The sequence below is a fragment of the Lates calcarifer genome, linkage group LG13 (assembly GCF_001640805.2).
Source record: "Lates calcarifer isolate ASB-BC8 linkage group LG13, TLL_Latcal_v3, whole genome shotgun sequence".
NCBI lineage: Eukaryota > Metazoa > Chordata > Actinopteri > Centropomidae > Lates > Lates calcarifer.
In genome coordinates this window covers 26,921,600-26,938,571 of record NC_066845.1, presented here as the reverse complement: position 1 = coordinate 26,938,571, position 16,972 = coordinate 26,921,600, and the positions used below count along the sequence as shown (strand labels likewise).

General features: G+C 41.3%; 1 long non-coding RNA gene across 8 annotated transcripts; it reads left to right on the top strand.

The window, feature by feature from the left end:
• The first annotated feature begins 853 nt into the window (after positions 1–853).
• Positions 854–15,816, top strand: LOC108874905 (uncharacterized). Of its 8 annotated transcripts, none has more exons than XR_007814431.1 (11): positions 854–1,026; positions 1,968–2,023; positions 2,357–2,519; positions 2,994–3,264; positions 3,669–4,588; positions 4,994–5,913; positions 6,319–7,238; positions 7,644–8,563; positions 8,969–9,633; positions 10,039–10,918; positions 11,324–15,814. It is a non-coding gene; the product is annotated as an uncharacterized LOC108874905 (long non-coding RNA). The 8 variants fall into 8 exon arrangements; XR_001959797.2 differs by having other exon boundaries at positions 2,335–2,519; XR_007814425.1 differs by lacking the exons at positions 854–1,026; positions 1,968–2,023; positions 2,357–2,519; positions 2,994–3,264 and having other exon boundaries at positions 3,627–4,588.
• The last annotated feature ends 1,156 nt before the right edge of the window (positions 15,817–16,972 follow it).

The following is a 16,972-nucleotide window of genomic DNA, read 5'->3' as shown; positions in this document are numbered from 1 at the left end:
TACAGAGTCCGTTCACTTTTAATTCTATCATCCCAAAGGGATCAATAAAGTCCGTCTAAGTCTAAACTGACAACATGTAAGGACCAGTTTAGCGGCATCTAGTGGTGAGATTGCAGATTGCAGCCTAATGAATAAGAGCTGGACACGGTGCCGCCGCTCAGCCTTGCAGCCATTTTTTTCCAGTGGTCACTCGTGGTACTGCAACGACAAATCTCCATAGGCCACCATTGTAAAAAGAGACGCCTGTAAAACTGTTGACAGGACACCTGCAGCTGTAAACAAAGTCAACTATTACTCTTTGTATTCTACATTTTTGAGCCATGAAGTTTAGATCTTTGTAAAACTTTTCAAAAAGCGAGTGACGTCACGGCCGCGTACGGGCACTCTACGCGCGGTCACGTTGTGTCTCGGGAACGAGGATCCTCGCTAGCTCACAGCCTGACTTCATTATAAAAATGTTCAAAGAGCCAGACCAGTTCCTCTTGTGAATGTGGTATTTTAAAAGTAAAAGCAAGAGATTAACCAAATAAACAAACTCTTTTTCTATGTTATTATTCATGAGTCCAAGAAAAATGTCCCTGTTCTTCAGTTCCAATGTAGTTGTGCGTCCTCTGAAAAATTCTTCAGGCTCAGTCCGGAATATTTTTGTGAACACACAATCATAACAGAGATGTGAGCTAGATCCTCTCCGTTTTTACGGTGGATGTATTTTTTAAAAAGACCAATCAGAGGCCGTTGCTAGGCGGAGCAGAATCGGTCAGCCAATCAGCGTTTTTCTACCAACGTTAGCTGACGTAGGCGCGACGTGTTTCCTCATTGGTCGTTATCTTCTGGGAAGTGCGCAGAGAGGCGGGGAAACGAAGTCGGAAAGCAGATTTAAATCAATTTTGGAGCGTTAGTTCTGTTTGTCGGTACTGTGAGGGAACGTTGTTATCGAAGAGGTTTGGATGTTAAAACAAACTCTGGAGCTGCTTTTCTTGTCGAACTTGAGTGAGACTGGACGCTGAACACACCTTCGGCGTGAAGGTAGGGCAAACAGCAGCTAGCGTTAGCACTACTGTCATCGGAGAGCGTTAGCGGTGAGCGTCAGCATTAGCATTACCTTGCAATGATATCGTTTAATTCCATTTTCAGTCGTTCATATAGCGTGGGTAACCTGGTTTATTAGCATTAACATCAGCGCGGCGAGCGTTAGCATTAGCATCGAGCGTTAGCATCAGCCTTATCATTTAGGGTTGTCTCTGGGCGTTTTTATTTGCGTGGGTTAAAGCGCGTTTGTGTTTCTGCGACCAGAGTCCCTGACATGAGTTGTGGAGGGTTGTTTTTTATTATTTTTTATTACAACTCCGTTTGCATCTCTTCACAGTTACTCTGCAGACATTTTACTGCTTCTTTGTAAACTCCTGCTCTATCTTGGTCATTTTAAATCAGTTTCTGGCGGATTATCATGTCGATGTGATCATTTTGTGTCTATTTGTGGTGGTATTGCATCATTTTGCTCTAGCTGGCTGTTTGACATCTACCTATGGTCAGCTTCTTTGTGGTTTTGCATTGTATTGTGTCTTTGTAGTCTTGTGTCTATTCCAGGTCATTTAACATTTATTTGTGGCCATTTTGTGTTTCACTTTGTGATCAGACATTTGTTTGTGGTGACCTGAGACTTAACTAAGCTCAGTTTTATGTTAAATACAAGCTTTAAAATTTAGATTTTAACTCCTTGCTCCTGCACAATTTTTAAGACTTAGATTACTGTTAAAAATTAAAAACGTCTAAACATCTAAAACTTAAAAACAGCTTTTCTGAGATTAATAACATCATATTCTAGTAACATAACTAGTTTATTTACCTCAAAACTCAAAGTGTGCTTATCAAGGTTCTAGTTTTTAGTGTTGTATTCTTCTACACTGTTCGGGTTTTGGAGGTGAACTATTCTTTATTGTGTTGTACTTGTGATTTCCATCTTACAGGTTCAGCTGCTGCAGCCTGGACAGAAACACCAGCTCTCACCTGACAAACCAAACAGGTATGTGTCCTAAAGATTTACCTGGTCTGAAAAAATGTGTTGATGAGTTGAATTATTAATGTTACTAACAGTATTACTGGTTAAATCCCTGGTATTTAATGAGTTTAGTATTGAATATAATTAATTGTTTTAATAAAATATCAGAAAAAAATAATAGTTATAATTTTCAAACAGTCCATTTTCTGAAAAAGCCCTCTAATGTTTTGTTAAATGTTTTGGTTCAGCTGTAATGTTAAGTGTTTCTCTGCGTTTATATGGTTAAACTGTTGATGAGGAATAGGTAGTAGTGTATTGATCATTTTCCTTTGTAGGTTCCTCTTTGATTTCCTCCAGGTGTCACCACTTCCTCTATGACGTTATCCACGATCACACAGACATGGTTCATGATGGGAGAGACATTGTCCGCGATCACAAAGAAATAGTCCACGATCACCAAGACGTCGTCCATGATCACAGAGATGAAGAAGTTCTTTGAGACCAGGACAGAGGCCTCCAGGTAATTATTATTATAATAATTCACAAACAGTTTTACATTAACTGTCCAACACAGAGCCATTAAACTGTTTATGTTTAGCATTCAGTATATCAGAAAAGTATACTATTAGAAGTAATGAGCTATATAAAACTCTGTATTAATAGCAGTAATATGAACGGAATTAGCAGTATCAGAAGTAAGAGTCAAAATAATCTGTTACTAGATGTAGTTTGCAACATTAACAGTTGTCTGTAAATTTAGAAGTAATATGTCATAATCTGTAATATAAAAACAAATGCAGAAGTAATAGTAATCCAAAATAGAAGTATAAATGTTTTATTATATTAAGAAAACAAAAATGCCACAATATAGTATGTGGTCAAAAATGTCAATAAACGCCACAGTATAGTAAAGCATCTAAAATGTCCAAAAATGTCATTGTATACTACAGCGTCAGAAAATGTCCTGTGTATGTTTCTCTTTGATTTCCTCCAGGTGTCACCACTTTGTCCACAACATCGTCCACAATTGCTGAGACGTCGTCCATCATCGGAGAGACATTGTTGAAGATGAGGGAGACATCGTCCACGATCAGAGACATTGTCTGTGACTCGTGGTGACTCAGTCCCCGATTAGTCGGCATTGCCGGCGTTCATGGAGACATTGTCGATGATCGCAGAGACTTTGTCCATGATCTCAGAGACATTGTCCGTGATCACTGAGAGTCTTCAGTGAAGTTCTTTGAGACCAGGACAGAGGCCTCCAGGTAATTCACAAACAGCTTTACATCAACTGTCCAACACAGAGCACTGACATTAAACTGTTTATGTTCAGTATATCAGAAAAGTGTAATAACAGAACTATTTGGCGACAAACATGTAAAAAAGTCAAATGATTAAAAATCATAAGAAAGATATTTCAAATAATATCGTAAATTAAGGTTTTAAAAATGTCAAAAAGTAATAGTATGTTAAGCCATTACAATTGTAACCAAAATAAATGACAGTATAACATGTTATCAATAATTTTATAAAAATGTCGTACTGTAGCATGTGGTCGCAAATGCCACACAAACATCTTATTGTAGTGTGTAGTAAAAAAGTCATACTATATTAAAGTAGTAGAGTATTAATCATTTTCCTTCATATGTTTCTCTTTGATTTCCTCCAGGTGTCACCACTTCGTCCACGACATCGTCCACAATTGCTGAGACGTCGTCCATGATCGGAGAGACATTGTTGAGGATGAGGGAGACATCGTCCACAATCAGAGACATTGTCCGTGACTCGTGGTGACTCGGTCCCCGATAAGTCGGCATTGCCGGCGTTCATGGAGACATTGTCGATGATCGCGGAGACTTTGTCCATAATCTCAGAGACATTGTCCGCGATCACAGAGACGACGTCCACGATCGCAGAGACATGGTCCACGATCGGAGAGACATTGTTGAGGATGAGGGAGACATCGTCCACGATCAGAGACGTTGTCCGTGATCGCAGAGACCTTGTCAAAGATGAGAGAGACGTTGTCCATGGTCAGAGACATTGTCGCTGCTTCGCAGAGCTCTGCGCAAGAGTCGGTAGTGACACTGTGGTTCCTCGATTCGACGGCATGACCGCGATCAGCTGACATTGTTAATGATCACAGAGAAACAGTCTATCATCTGAGACTTGGTCCACGATCACAGATATATTGTCAATGATCGCAGAGACTTTGTTCATAATCTCAGAGACATTGTCCGCGATCACAGAGACGTAGTCCATGATCACAGAAGACCAGGTGTCACCACTTCGTCTACGACATCGTCCACGATCGCTGAGCCGTCGTCCACGATCGGAGAGACATTGTTGAGGATGAGGGAGACATCGTCCACGATCAGAGACATTGTCCGTGACTCGTGGTGACTCGGTCCCCGATTAGTCGGCATTGCCGGCGTTCATGGAGACATTGTCAATGATCGCTGAGACTTTGTCCATGATCTCAGAGACATTGTCCGCAATCACAGAGACGACGTCCACGATCGCAGAGTCATGGTCCACAATCGCAGAGACTTCAGTGAAGTTCTTTGAGACCAGGATAGAGGCCTCCAGGTAATTCACAAACAGCTTTACATCAACTGTCCAACACAGAGCACTGACATTAAACTGTTTATGTTCAGTATATCAGAAAAGTGTAATAATAGAAGTATTCGGCGACGTACACGTAAAAAAGTCAAATGATTAAAAATCATAAGAAAGATATTTCAAATAATATCGTAAATTAAGGTTTTGAAAATGTCAAAAAGTAATAGTATGTTAAGCCATTACAATTGTAACCAAAATAAATGACAGTATAACATGTTATCAATAATTTTATAAAAATGTCATACTGTAGCATGTGGTCGCAAATGCCACACAAACATCTTATTGTAGTGTGTAGTCAAAAAAGTCATACTATATTAAAGTAGTAGAGTATTAATCATTTTCCTTCATATGTTTCTCTTTGATTTCCTCCAGGTGTCACCACTTCGTCCACGACATCGTCCACAATTGCTGAGACGTCGTCCATGATCGGAGAGACATTGTTGAGGATGAGGGAGACATCGTCCACGATCAGAGACATTGTCCGTGACTCGTGGTGACTCGGTCCCCGATAAGTCGGCATTGCCGGCGTTCATGGAGACATTGTCGATGATCGCGGAGACTTTGTCCATAATCTCAGAGACATTGTCCGCGATCACAGAGACGACGTCCACGATCGCAGAGACATGGTCCACGATCGGAGAGACATTGTTGAGGATGAGGGAGACATCGTCCACGATCAGAGACGTTGTCCGTGATCGCAGAGACCTTGTCAAAGATGAGAGAGACGTTGTCCATGGTCAGAGACATTGTCGCTGCTTCGCAGAGCTCTGCGCAAGAGTCGGTAGTGACACTGTGGTTCCTCGATTCGACGGCATGACCGCGATCAGCTGACATTGTTAATGATCACAGAGAAACAGTCTATCATCAGAGACTTGGTCCACGATCACAGATATATTGTCAATGATCGCAGAGACTTTGTTCATAATCTCAGAGACATTGTCCGCGATCACAGAGACGTAGTCCATGATCACAGAAGACCAGGTGTCACCACTTCGTCTACGACATCGTCCACGATCGCTGAGCCGTCGTCCACGATCGGAGAGACATTGTTGAGGATGAGGGAGACATCGTCCACGATCAGAGACATTGTCCGTGACTCGTGGTGACTCGGTCCCCGATTAGTCGGCATTGCCGGCGTTCATGGAGACATTGTCAATGATCGCTGAGACTTTGTCCATGATCTCAGAGACATTGTCCGCGATCACAGAGACGACGTCCACGATCGCAGAGTCATGGTCCACAATCGCAGAGACTTCAGTGAAGTTCTTTGAGACCAGGATAGAGGCCTCCAGGTAATTCACAAACAGCTTTACATCAACTGTCCAACACAGAGCACTGACATTAAACTGTTTATGTTCAGTATATCAGAAAAGTGTAATAACAGAACTATTTGGCGACAAACATGTAAAAAAGTCAAATGATTAAAAATCATAAGAAAGATATTTCAAATAATATCGTAAATTAAGGTTTTGAAAATGTCAAAAAGTAATAGTATGTTAAGCCATTACAATTGTAACCAAAATAAATGACAGTATAACATGTTATCAATAATTTTATAAAAATGTCATACTGTAGCATGTGGTCGCAAATGCCACACCAACATCTTATTGTAGTGTGTAGTCAAAAAAGTCATACTATATTAAAGTAGTAGAGTATTAATCATTTTCCTTCATATGTTTCTCTTTGATTTCCTCCAGGTGTCACCACTTCGTCCACGACATCGTCCACAATTGCTGAGACGTCGTCCATGATCGGAGAGACATTGTTGAGGATGAGGGAGACATCGTCCACGATCAGAGACATTGTCCGTGACTCGTGGTGACTCGGTCCCCGATAAGTCGGCATTGCCGGCGTTCATGGAGACATTGTCGATGATCGCGGAGACTTTGTCCATAATCTCAGAGACATTGTCCGCGATCACAGAGACGACGTCCACGATCGCAGAGACATGGTCCACGATCGGAGAGACATTGTTGAGGATGAGGGAGACATCGTCCACGATCAGAGACGTTGTCCGTGATCGCAGAGACCTTGTCAAAGATGAGAGAGACGTTGTCCATGGTCAGAGACATTGTCGCTGCTTCGCAGAGCTCTGCGCAAGAGTCGGTAGTGACACTGTGGTTCCTCGATTCGACGGCATGACCGCGATCAGCTGACATTGTTAATGATCACAGAGAAACAGTCTATCATCAGAGACTTGGTCCACGATCACAGATATATTGTCAATGATCGCAGAGACTTTGTTCATAATCTCAGAGACATTGTCCGCGATCACAGAGACGTAGTCCATGATCACAGAAGACCAGGTGTCACCACTTCGTCTACGACATCGTCCACGATCGCTGAGCCGTCGTCCACGATCGGAGAGACATTGTTGAGGATGAGGGAGACATCGTCCACGATCAGAGACATTGTCCGTGACTCGTGGTGACTCGGTCCCCGATTAGTCGGCATTGCCGGCGTTCATGGAGACATTGTCAATGATCGCTGAGACTTTGTCCATGATCTCAGAGACATTGTCCGCGATCACAGAGACGACGTCCACGATCGCAGAGTCATGGTCCACAATCGCAGAGACTTCAGTGAAGTTCTTTGAGACCAGGATAGAGGCCTCCAGGTAATTCACAAACAGCTTTACATCAACTGTCCAACACAGAGCACTGACATTAAACTGTTTATGTTCAGTATATCAGAAAAGTGTAATAATAGAAGTATTCGGCGACGTACACGTAAAAAAGTCAAATGATTAAAAATCATAAGAAAGATATTTCAAATAATATCGTAAATTAAGGTTTTGAAAATGTCAAAAAGTAATAGTATGTTAAGCCATTACAATTGTAACCAAAATAAATGACAGTATAACATGTTATCAATAATTTTATAAAAATGTCATACTGTAGCATGTGGTCGCAAATGCCACACAAACATCTTATTGTAGTGTGTAGTCAAAAAAGTCATACTATATTAAAGTAGTAGAGTATTAACCATTTTCCTTCATATGTTTCTCTTTGATTTCCTCCAGGTGTCACCACTTCGTCCACGACATCGTCCACAATTGCTGAGACGTCGTCCATGATCGGAGAGACATTGTTGAGGATGAGGGAGACATCGTCCACGATCAGAGACATTGTCCGTGACTCGTGGTGACTCGGTCCCCGATAAGTCGGCATTGCCGGCGTTCATGGAGACATTGTCGATGATCGCGGAGACTTTGTCCATAATCTCAGAGACATTGTCCGCGATCACAGAGACGACGTCCACGATCGCAGAGACATGGTCCACGATCGGAGAGACATTGTTGAGGATGAGGGAGACATCGTCCACGATCAGAGACGTTGTCCGTGATCGCAGAGACCTTGTCAAAGATGAGAGAGACGTTGTCCATGGTCAGAGACATTGTCGCTGCTTCGCAGAGCTCTGCGCAAGAGTCGGTAGTGACACTGTGGTTCCTCGATTCGACGGCATGACCGCGATCAGCTGACATTGTTAATGATCACAGAGAAACAGTCTATCATCAGAGACTTGGTCCACGATCACAGATATATTGTCAATGATCGCAGAGACTTTGTTCATAATCTCAGAGACATTGTCCGCGATCACAGAGACGTAGTCCATGATCACAGAAGACCAGGTGTCACCACTTCGTCTACGACATCGTCCACGATCGCTGAGCCGTCGTCCACGATCGGAGAGACATTGTTGAGGATGAGGGAGACATCGTCCACGATCAGAGACATTGTCCGTGACTCGTGGTGACTCGGTCCCCGATTAGTCGGCATTGCCGGCGTTCATGGAGACATTGTCAATGATCGCTGAGACTTTGTCCATGATCTCAGAGACATTGTCCGCGATCACAGAGACGACGTCCACGATCGCAGAGTCATGGTCCACAATCGCAGAGACTTCAGTGAAGTTCTTTGAGACCAGGATAGAGGCCTCCAGGTAATTCACAAACAGCTTTACATCAACTGTCCAACACAGAGCACTGACATTAAACTGTTTATGTTCAGTATATCAGAAAAGTGTAATAATAGAAGTATTCGGCGACAAACATGTAAAAAAGTCAAATGATTAAAAATCATAAGAAAGATATTTCAAATAATATCGTAAATTAAGGTTTTGAAAATGTCAAAAAGTAATAGTATGTTAAGCCATTACAATTGTAACCAAAATAAATGACAGTATAACATGTTATCAATAATTTTATAAAAATGTCATACTGTAGCATGTGGTCGCAAATGCCACACAAACATCTTATTGTAGTGTGTAGTCAAAAAAGTCATACTATATTAAAGTAGTAGAGTATTAATCATTTTCCTTCATATGTTTCTCTTTGATTTCCTCCAGGTGTCACCACTTCGTCCACGACATCGTCCACAATTGCTGAGACGTCGTCCATGATCGGAGAGACATTGTTGAGGATGAGGGAGACATCGTCCACGATCAGAGACATTGTCCGTGACTCGTGGTGACTCGGTCCCCGATAAGTCGGCATTGCCGGCGTTCATGGAGACATTGTCGATGATCGCGGAGACTTTGTCCATAATCTCAGAGACATTGTCCGCGATCACAGAGACGACGTCCACGATCGCAGAGACATGGTCCACGATCGGAGAGACATTGTTGAGGATGAGGGAGACATCGTCCACGATCAGAGACGTTGTCCGTGATCGCAGAGACCTTGTCAAAGATGAGAGAGACGTTGTCCATGGTCAGAGACATTGTCGCTGCTTCGCAGAGCTCTGCGCAAGAGTCGGTAGTGACACTGTGGTTCCTCGATTCGACGGCATGACCGCGATCAGCTGACATTGTTAATGATCACAGAGAAACAGTCTATCATCTGAGACTTGGTCCACGATCACAGATATATTGTCAATGATCGCAGAGACTTTGTTCATAATCTCAGAGACATTGTCCGCGATCACAGAGACGACGTCCACGATCGCAGAGTCATGGTCCACAATCGCAGAGACTTCAGTGAAGTTCTTTGAGACCAGGATAGAGGCCTCCAGGTAATTCACAAACAGCTTTACATCAACTGTCCAACACAGAGCACTGACATTAAACTGTTTATGTTCAGTATATCAGAAAAGTGTAATAACAGAACTATTTGGCGACAAACATGTAAAAAAGTCAAATGATTAAAAATCATAAGAAAGATATTTCAAATAATATCGTAAATTAAGGTTTTGAAAATGTCAAAAAGTAATAGTATGTTAAGCCATTACAATTGTAACCAAAATAAATGACAGTATAACATGTTATCAATAATTTTATAAAAATGTCATACTGTAGCATGTGGTCGCAAATGCCACACAAACATCTTATTGTAGTGTGTAGTCAAAAAAGTCATACTATATTAAAGTAGTAGAGTATTAATCATTTTCCTTCATATGTTTCTCTTTGATTTCCTCCAGGTGTCACCACTTCGTCCACGACATCGTCCACAATTGCTGAGACGTCGTCCATGATCGGAGAGACATTGTTGAGGATGAGGGAGACATCGTCCACGATCAGAGACATTGTCCGTGACTCGTGGTGACTCGGTCCCCGATAAGTCGGCATTGCCGGCGTTCATGGAGACATTGTCGATGATCGCGGAGACTTTGTCCATAATCTCAGAGACATTGTCCGCGATCACAGAGACGACGTCCACGATCGCAGAGACATGGTCCACGATCGGAGAGACATTGTTGAGGATGAGGGAGACATCGTCCACGATCAGAGACGTTGTCCGTGATCGCAGAGACCTTGTCAAAGATGAGAGAGACGTTGTCCATGGTCAGAGACATTGTCGCTGCTTCGCAGAGCTCTGCGCAAGAGTCGGTAGTGACACTGTGGTTCCTCGATTCGACGGCATGACCGCGATCAGCTGACATTGTTAATGATCACAGAGAAACAGTCTATCATCTGAGACTTGGTCCACGATCACAGATATATTGTCAATGATCGCAGAGACTTTGTTCATAATCTCAGAGACATTGTCCGCGATCACAGAGACGTAGTCCATGATCACAGAAGACCAGGTGTCACCACTTCGTCTACGACATCGTCCACGATCGCTGAGCCGTCGTCCACGATCGGAGAGACATTGTTGAGGATGAGGGAGACATCGTCCACGATCAGAGACATTGTCCGTGACTCGTGGTGACTCGGTCCCCGATTAGTCGGCATTGCCGGCGTTCATGGAGACATTGTCAATGATCGCTGAGACTTTGTCCATGATCTCAGAGACATTGTCCGCGATCACTGAGAGTCTTCAGTGAAGTTCTTTGAGACCAGGACAGAGGCCTCCAGGTAATTCACAAACAGCTTTACATCAACTGTCCAACACAGAGCACTGACATTAAACTGTTTATGTTCAGTATATCAGAAAAGTGTAATAATAGAAGTATTCGGCGACGTACACGTAAAAAAGTCAAATGATTAAAAATCATAAGAAAGATATTTCAAATAATATCGTAAATTAAGGTTTTGAAAATGTCAAAAAGTAATAGTATGTTAAGCCATTACAATTGTAACCAAAATAAATGACAGTATAACATGTTATCAATAATTTAATAAAAATGTCATACTGTAGCATGTGGTCGCAAATGCCACACAAACATCTTATTGTAGTGTGTAGTCAAAAAAGTCATACTATATTAAAGTAGTAGAGTATTAATCATTTTCCTTCATATGTTTCTCTTTGATTTCCTCCAGGTGTCACCACTTCGTCCACGACATCGTCCACAATTGCTGAGACGTCGTCCATGATCGGAGAGACATTGTTGAGGATGAGGGAGACATCGTCCACGATCAGAGACATTGTCCGTGACTCGTGGTGACTCGGTCCCCGATAAGTCGGCATTGCCGGCGTTCATGGAGACATTGTCGATGATCGCGGAGACTTTGTCCATAATCTCAGAGACATTGTCCGCGATCACAGAGACGACGTCCACGATCGCAGAGACATGGTCCACGATCGGAGAGACATTGTTGAGGATGAGGGAGACATCGTCCACGATCAGAGACGTTGTCCGTGATCGCAGAGACCTTGCTAAAGATGAGAGAGCCGATGTCCACCATTTGCAGAGACATATACAATGGTTGGAGACTTGAGTCACTGATTTTATGGTATTGCCCGCATTTGGTAGTCTGTATTAATTGAAGTAATTTAAAAGTAATTAGCAATATCAGAAGCAATAGTCAAAGTCTGTTACTAGATCTAGTTTGCAACAGTAAAAATTATCTGTAAATTTTGAAGTAATAAGAAATGAGAAAAGTAATATGTAATGGTGAAAATAATCTATTATTAGAGGTAGCAGTGAGAGTGATTTAAAAGAAAAAAATACAATAAAAAATGTCATGTTATAGTAAAGAATCAAAAAATGTATGAGAAATGTCAGTTTAGCAAGCTTCAAAAACGTGATAAAATGGTCTGTCTATACCAGGGGTCAGCAACCTTTACCACTCAAAGAGCCATCTGGACCCGTTTCCCACAGTAAAGAAAACACTGGGAGCCACAAAACCCTTTTGACATTTAAAACACTGCATATAATGGTTAGTTTTATAATAATAATAATGTGTTGCATTTTTGAAATCAATGAACGACTGCAGAGAAAACAAAATTACATTTCTGCATGAAACAAAAAACATTTTGAATTCCGAAAAAAGGCGTTGGGTTGAAGCTTTCAAGTAAAATACTCAATGTCCATTTGAGTCCTTCTTGTACTTATGAAAAAAACTCCGAACCTAAATTATCCACCGGCAGCAAACCAAAAATGCCATCCTCTCTCTGTGTGCCGTCATCCTTTTACTGGCGCGTGCAGTCAGCTGTCAACCTGAATAATAAAAGGACTATTTCACTGAATGAAAAAATATGAATATATGCAAAATAATAGGCAATTAATATATTTATCATACTTGGTTAATGTAATTTCTGCTCCTGAACCTCAGCGCACAGCATCTGCACATCAGGGCTGTATGCCGTCACCTTCATCTTTACACAGGATCGTAAGCTGTCATCTGTGAGGCGTGCGTGATGTTTGCTTTTAATAAAATTCATGTTGGAAAACACCTGCTCACATACATATGTGGATCCAAAGATCGACAGGACTCCAAGTGCATACTTTTTCATGTTCACATAAACGTTGGGGATAGCATTCCAAGTTTCGAACACAAGTTTGTCTGGTTTGGGGAGGTTTTCAATATCACGCCATTTGTGACTCTGAGCGAGAACGGCCTTCTGATGGGCAACATCTTCAGGGTCTGCTGTCAGGCGTTTAAACTTGGACACCCATATGTCTTTGTCGGCTATGTCGGCCAGTTCCATCTCAAGATCAGGTTGACTCACACCTGCCAATGCAGTCGTATTCAGCAGGGATGGATCGAGGTTCAGGGGACAGGGAAGGATAATGTGGTTTTTTCCTCTCTGAACTCACAGAATCGCTTCCCAAACGATGTTTGCATTGTGATGATTGCAGAATGTAGATACTCCGAATTTATCACGTGAGCTTCTTTGGACTCTTTCAGATTGGGGAAGTGTGACAGTGTACCTTTCTGTAAATCTCTGGCAAGCACTGTCAACTTGCGCTCGAATGCCAAAACCTCCTCCAACATGTGCAGGGCTGTGCGTCCTTTCCCCTGAAGAGCTGTGTTCAGCGTGTTCAGGTGCACTGTCATGTCTACCATGAAGTGTAGCTTTTCCAGCCACTCTGGCTGTTCCAGCTCAGGAAATGTGAGCCCTTTGCTGCCCAGGAAAGTTTTCACTTCTTCCAGACACGTGGCGAAGCATTTCAGCACCTCCCCTCTGGACAGCCACCGGACTTTGTTGTGCAGCAGGAGATCAGAATATGTGCTTTCCAGCTCGTCCAGTAAAGAACGGAACTGACGGTGATTTAAACCTTTTGCCATTATTTTACTGACAATCTGAATGACAACATTCATTACTTCTGTGCATTCTGGAGGAAATGTTTGAGCACAGAGTGCCTCTTGGTGCAGGATGCAGTGAAAAGTCAGCAGCTTTCTGTCCAGTGACTTCTGCGGTCCTGTCATACTTGGTGCCCCATCAGTAGCCACTGACACCAGGTGGGTGGTGTTTATTCCTTTGGCTCTTAAACAATTCAAGACAGCCTCACAGATGTCCTTCCCCCCGTGTTTGGCCTTTTAGCGGTATCAGCTCAATCATTTCTTCCTGTGGCCCAGCAGAGTTTACATACCGGCAGAACAGCGCTATTTGTTCAATATCACTTTTGTCTTTGGATGCATCACAGGCAATTGAGTAGGCCACAGCTGAATTGATGTCTTTAATTTGCTGTCTGGTGATGTCTTCTGCCATTTTTATGGTTCTATCTTTGGACAGTCTTTGCAGAGAGGGGCATATCCCTGATTTTCTTCACAATTTCACTTTTGTTTTTAAAGTGTGAATAGATGTTCTGAAATCTTAATGAAAGATTCTTTTATATATTGGCCATCTGTGAACGGCTTCCCATGCCTGACTATTTCCTGAGCGGCTACAAAACTAGCATATGTACCTGAATTTGCAGACATCATCCACTTCTTGAGGTGATTTTTGCTCAGATCAACCTTCCGCATCTGTTCCGAAACAGCTTTTTTTCTCTTATCTCCATCCGGATATTTTTGAGCAAAGACTGCGTGTTTATTCTGGAAATGTCTTGCAACATTTGACTTTTTGTTGTTTGCTAGTTTCTCATTACTTACCAGCAAACTGGTAAACCAGTCTTGTCGGCAGTGAAAGCAAATGAATCTGCCCACGTAGCATTGAACGTTCTGTTTTCTTCAGACACTTTTCTTAGAATTATCCATAGTTGGCCTACCTGGGGTTCGAAAAGTTCAAGAAATCACGCGCTGAAGGGTGTCGCACATTGGCGGTTGTGATGCATATTAAGAGCGACAAAAATTTTTAACACATTTTATTTAGATGTTACAAGATCACCATAATCTTCAAATTTAGAATTACATTTTTAAAAACAAATGAACTAAAATAAAATACATTTTAATTAAATACTCATTAATCATTTTCAAAAGCCACAGGGAGCTGCATGCTGCTCCGGAGTCGTGGGTTGCCAGCCTCAACAATTTTATAAAAATGTCATAGTATAGGATGTTGTCAAAAATATGATAAAAATGTCACAGCAAAGCATGTCGTCAAAAACGTGATAAAAAGTCAGAATAGCATGGCATCAAAAATGTGATTAAAATGTTACAGTATAGGATGTCAAATATCGAATCAAAAGGGCATATAGCATGTGGTCAAAAACGTCATAGTATAGCATGTTATCAAAAATGTGATAAAAATGCCACAGCATAGGATGTCGTCAAATATCTGATCAAACAGTCGTATAGCATGTCATGAAAAATGTGATAAAGATGTTAGCTTGTAGCATTGACAAAAATATGATAGAAATGTCACAGTATAACATGTTGTCAAAAATGTGATAAAGTCATAGTATAGCATGTCGTGAAAATGTATTAAAGTGACAAATGCGCTAAAAATTTAATAATATAGAACGTCAACAAAAATACAGTATAGCATGTCGCCAAAAATGTAATAAAAATGTCACAGTATAGCATGTTGTCAACAATGATAAAGTCATAGTATAGCATGTTATGTTGTTAGCATGTGTTAAAAAAGTCAGAATAGCATGGCATCAAAAATGTGTTAAAAGTGACATAGAATGTCAACAAAAATACATATCATCTCACCAAAATTGTGATAAAAATATCACAGTATAGGATGTTGTTAAAAATTGGATTATAATGTCACAGCATGGGATATCAAATATCGGATCAAAAAGTCGTATAGCATGTTGAGAATGAGTCATTGTCATTGAATAGCATAACATCAAAATGTGATAAAAATGTCATAGTATAGGATGTCAATTTTTTTTTTCAAAAAGGTTAAAATAAAAGTCATAATATAGTAAGGTATCAAATAGCATTTTCTTTTTCCCATTGACTCAGTAACATAACTTTACCTTATGTTGTATATCCCACCTGTCTAGGCACAGGACGGAACTTTGCCCATGTATGTGTTGATTTGTTTCTGCATATTACTTGAGTTTTGTTGTTTACAGTGTTTACAGTCAGGTTTCTGATTAATGTTAGCATGTTCACAACCTAACTTGTAGGTTATGTTAGATTTTGTGTTTGTCATTTCATTTTGATGTTTGTTTAAATAAATACTTCTGAACTCTGAATATTCTGTTGGTCTGTTTTATATAGTATGAAAGTGAATATTTTTAGCCAGAGATTAGGGTTAGGGTTACGGCTTTGAATCACTTTTCTGCATTTTTGAATAACAAAATAATTTCTTTGATATTCATATGAAAATAGAGAGACTCAACCCAAAAGTTAAACTGCAAAACTTTATTGATTCTGTACCAAAATACATTTGGACCACTTGGAGACACCGTTATATTCTCTCAACCCACATTTAATGTTAGGGTTAGGGTTAGGGTTACATCTTTTAGCCAGAGATTAGGGTTACGGCTTCTAGCTACAGGTTAGGATTAGGTTTACAGCCTTTAGTCAGAGGTTAGGGTTACAGAGTTTAGCCAGAAATTAGGGTTAGGGTTACGGCAGTTAGCCAGAGATTAGGGTTACAGCTTCTAGCCACAGGTTAGGGTTAGGGTTAGGGTTACAGGGTTTACTCAGAAGTTAGGGTTAGGGTTAGGGTTACAGGTTTTAGCCAGAAGTTAGGGTTAGGGTTACAGAGTTTAGCCAGAAATTAGGGTTAGGGCTTCTAGCTACAGGTTAGGGTTAGGGTTAGGGCTTCTAGCCACAGGTTAGGGTTAGGGTTAAGCTTTTAAACTACTTTTCTGCATTTCTGCTCAACAAAATAATGTTTGTGATATTCATATGAAAATAGAGAGGCTCAACTCAAAAGTTAAACTGCAAAACTTTATTGATTCTGTACCAAAATACATTTGGACCACTTGGAGACACTGTTATATTCTCTCAACCCACATTTAATGTTAGGGTTAGGGTTAGGGTTACATCTTTTAGCCAGAGATTAGGGTTACGGCTTCTAGCTACAGGTTAGGATTAGGTTTACAGCCTTTAGTCAGAGGTTAGGGTTACAGGTTTTAGCCAGAAGTTAGGGTTAGGGTTACGGCAGTTAGCCAGAAATTAGGGTTAGGGTTACGGCAGTTAGCCAGAGATTAGGGTTACGGCTTCTAGCCACAGGTTAGGGTTAGGGTTAGGGTTACAGGGTTTACTCAGAAGTTAGGGTTAGGGTTAGGGTTACAGGTTTTAGCCAGAAGTTAGGGTTAGGGTTAGGGTTACAGGTTTTAGCCAGAAGTTAGGGTTAGGGTTAGGGTTACAGGTTTTAGCCAGAAGTTAGGGTTA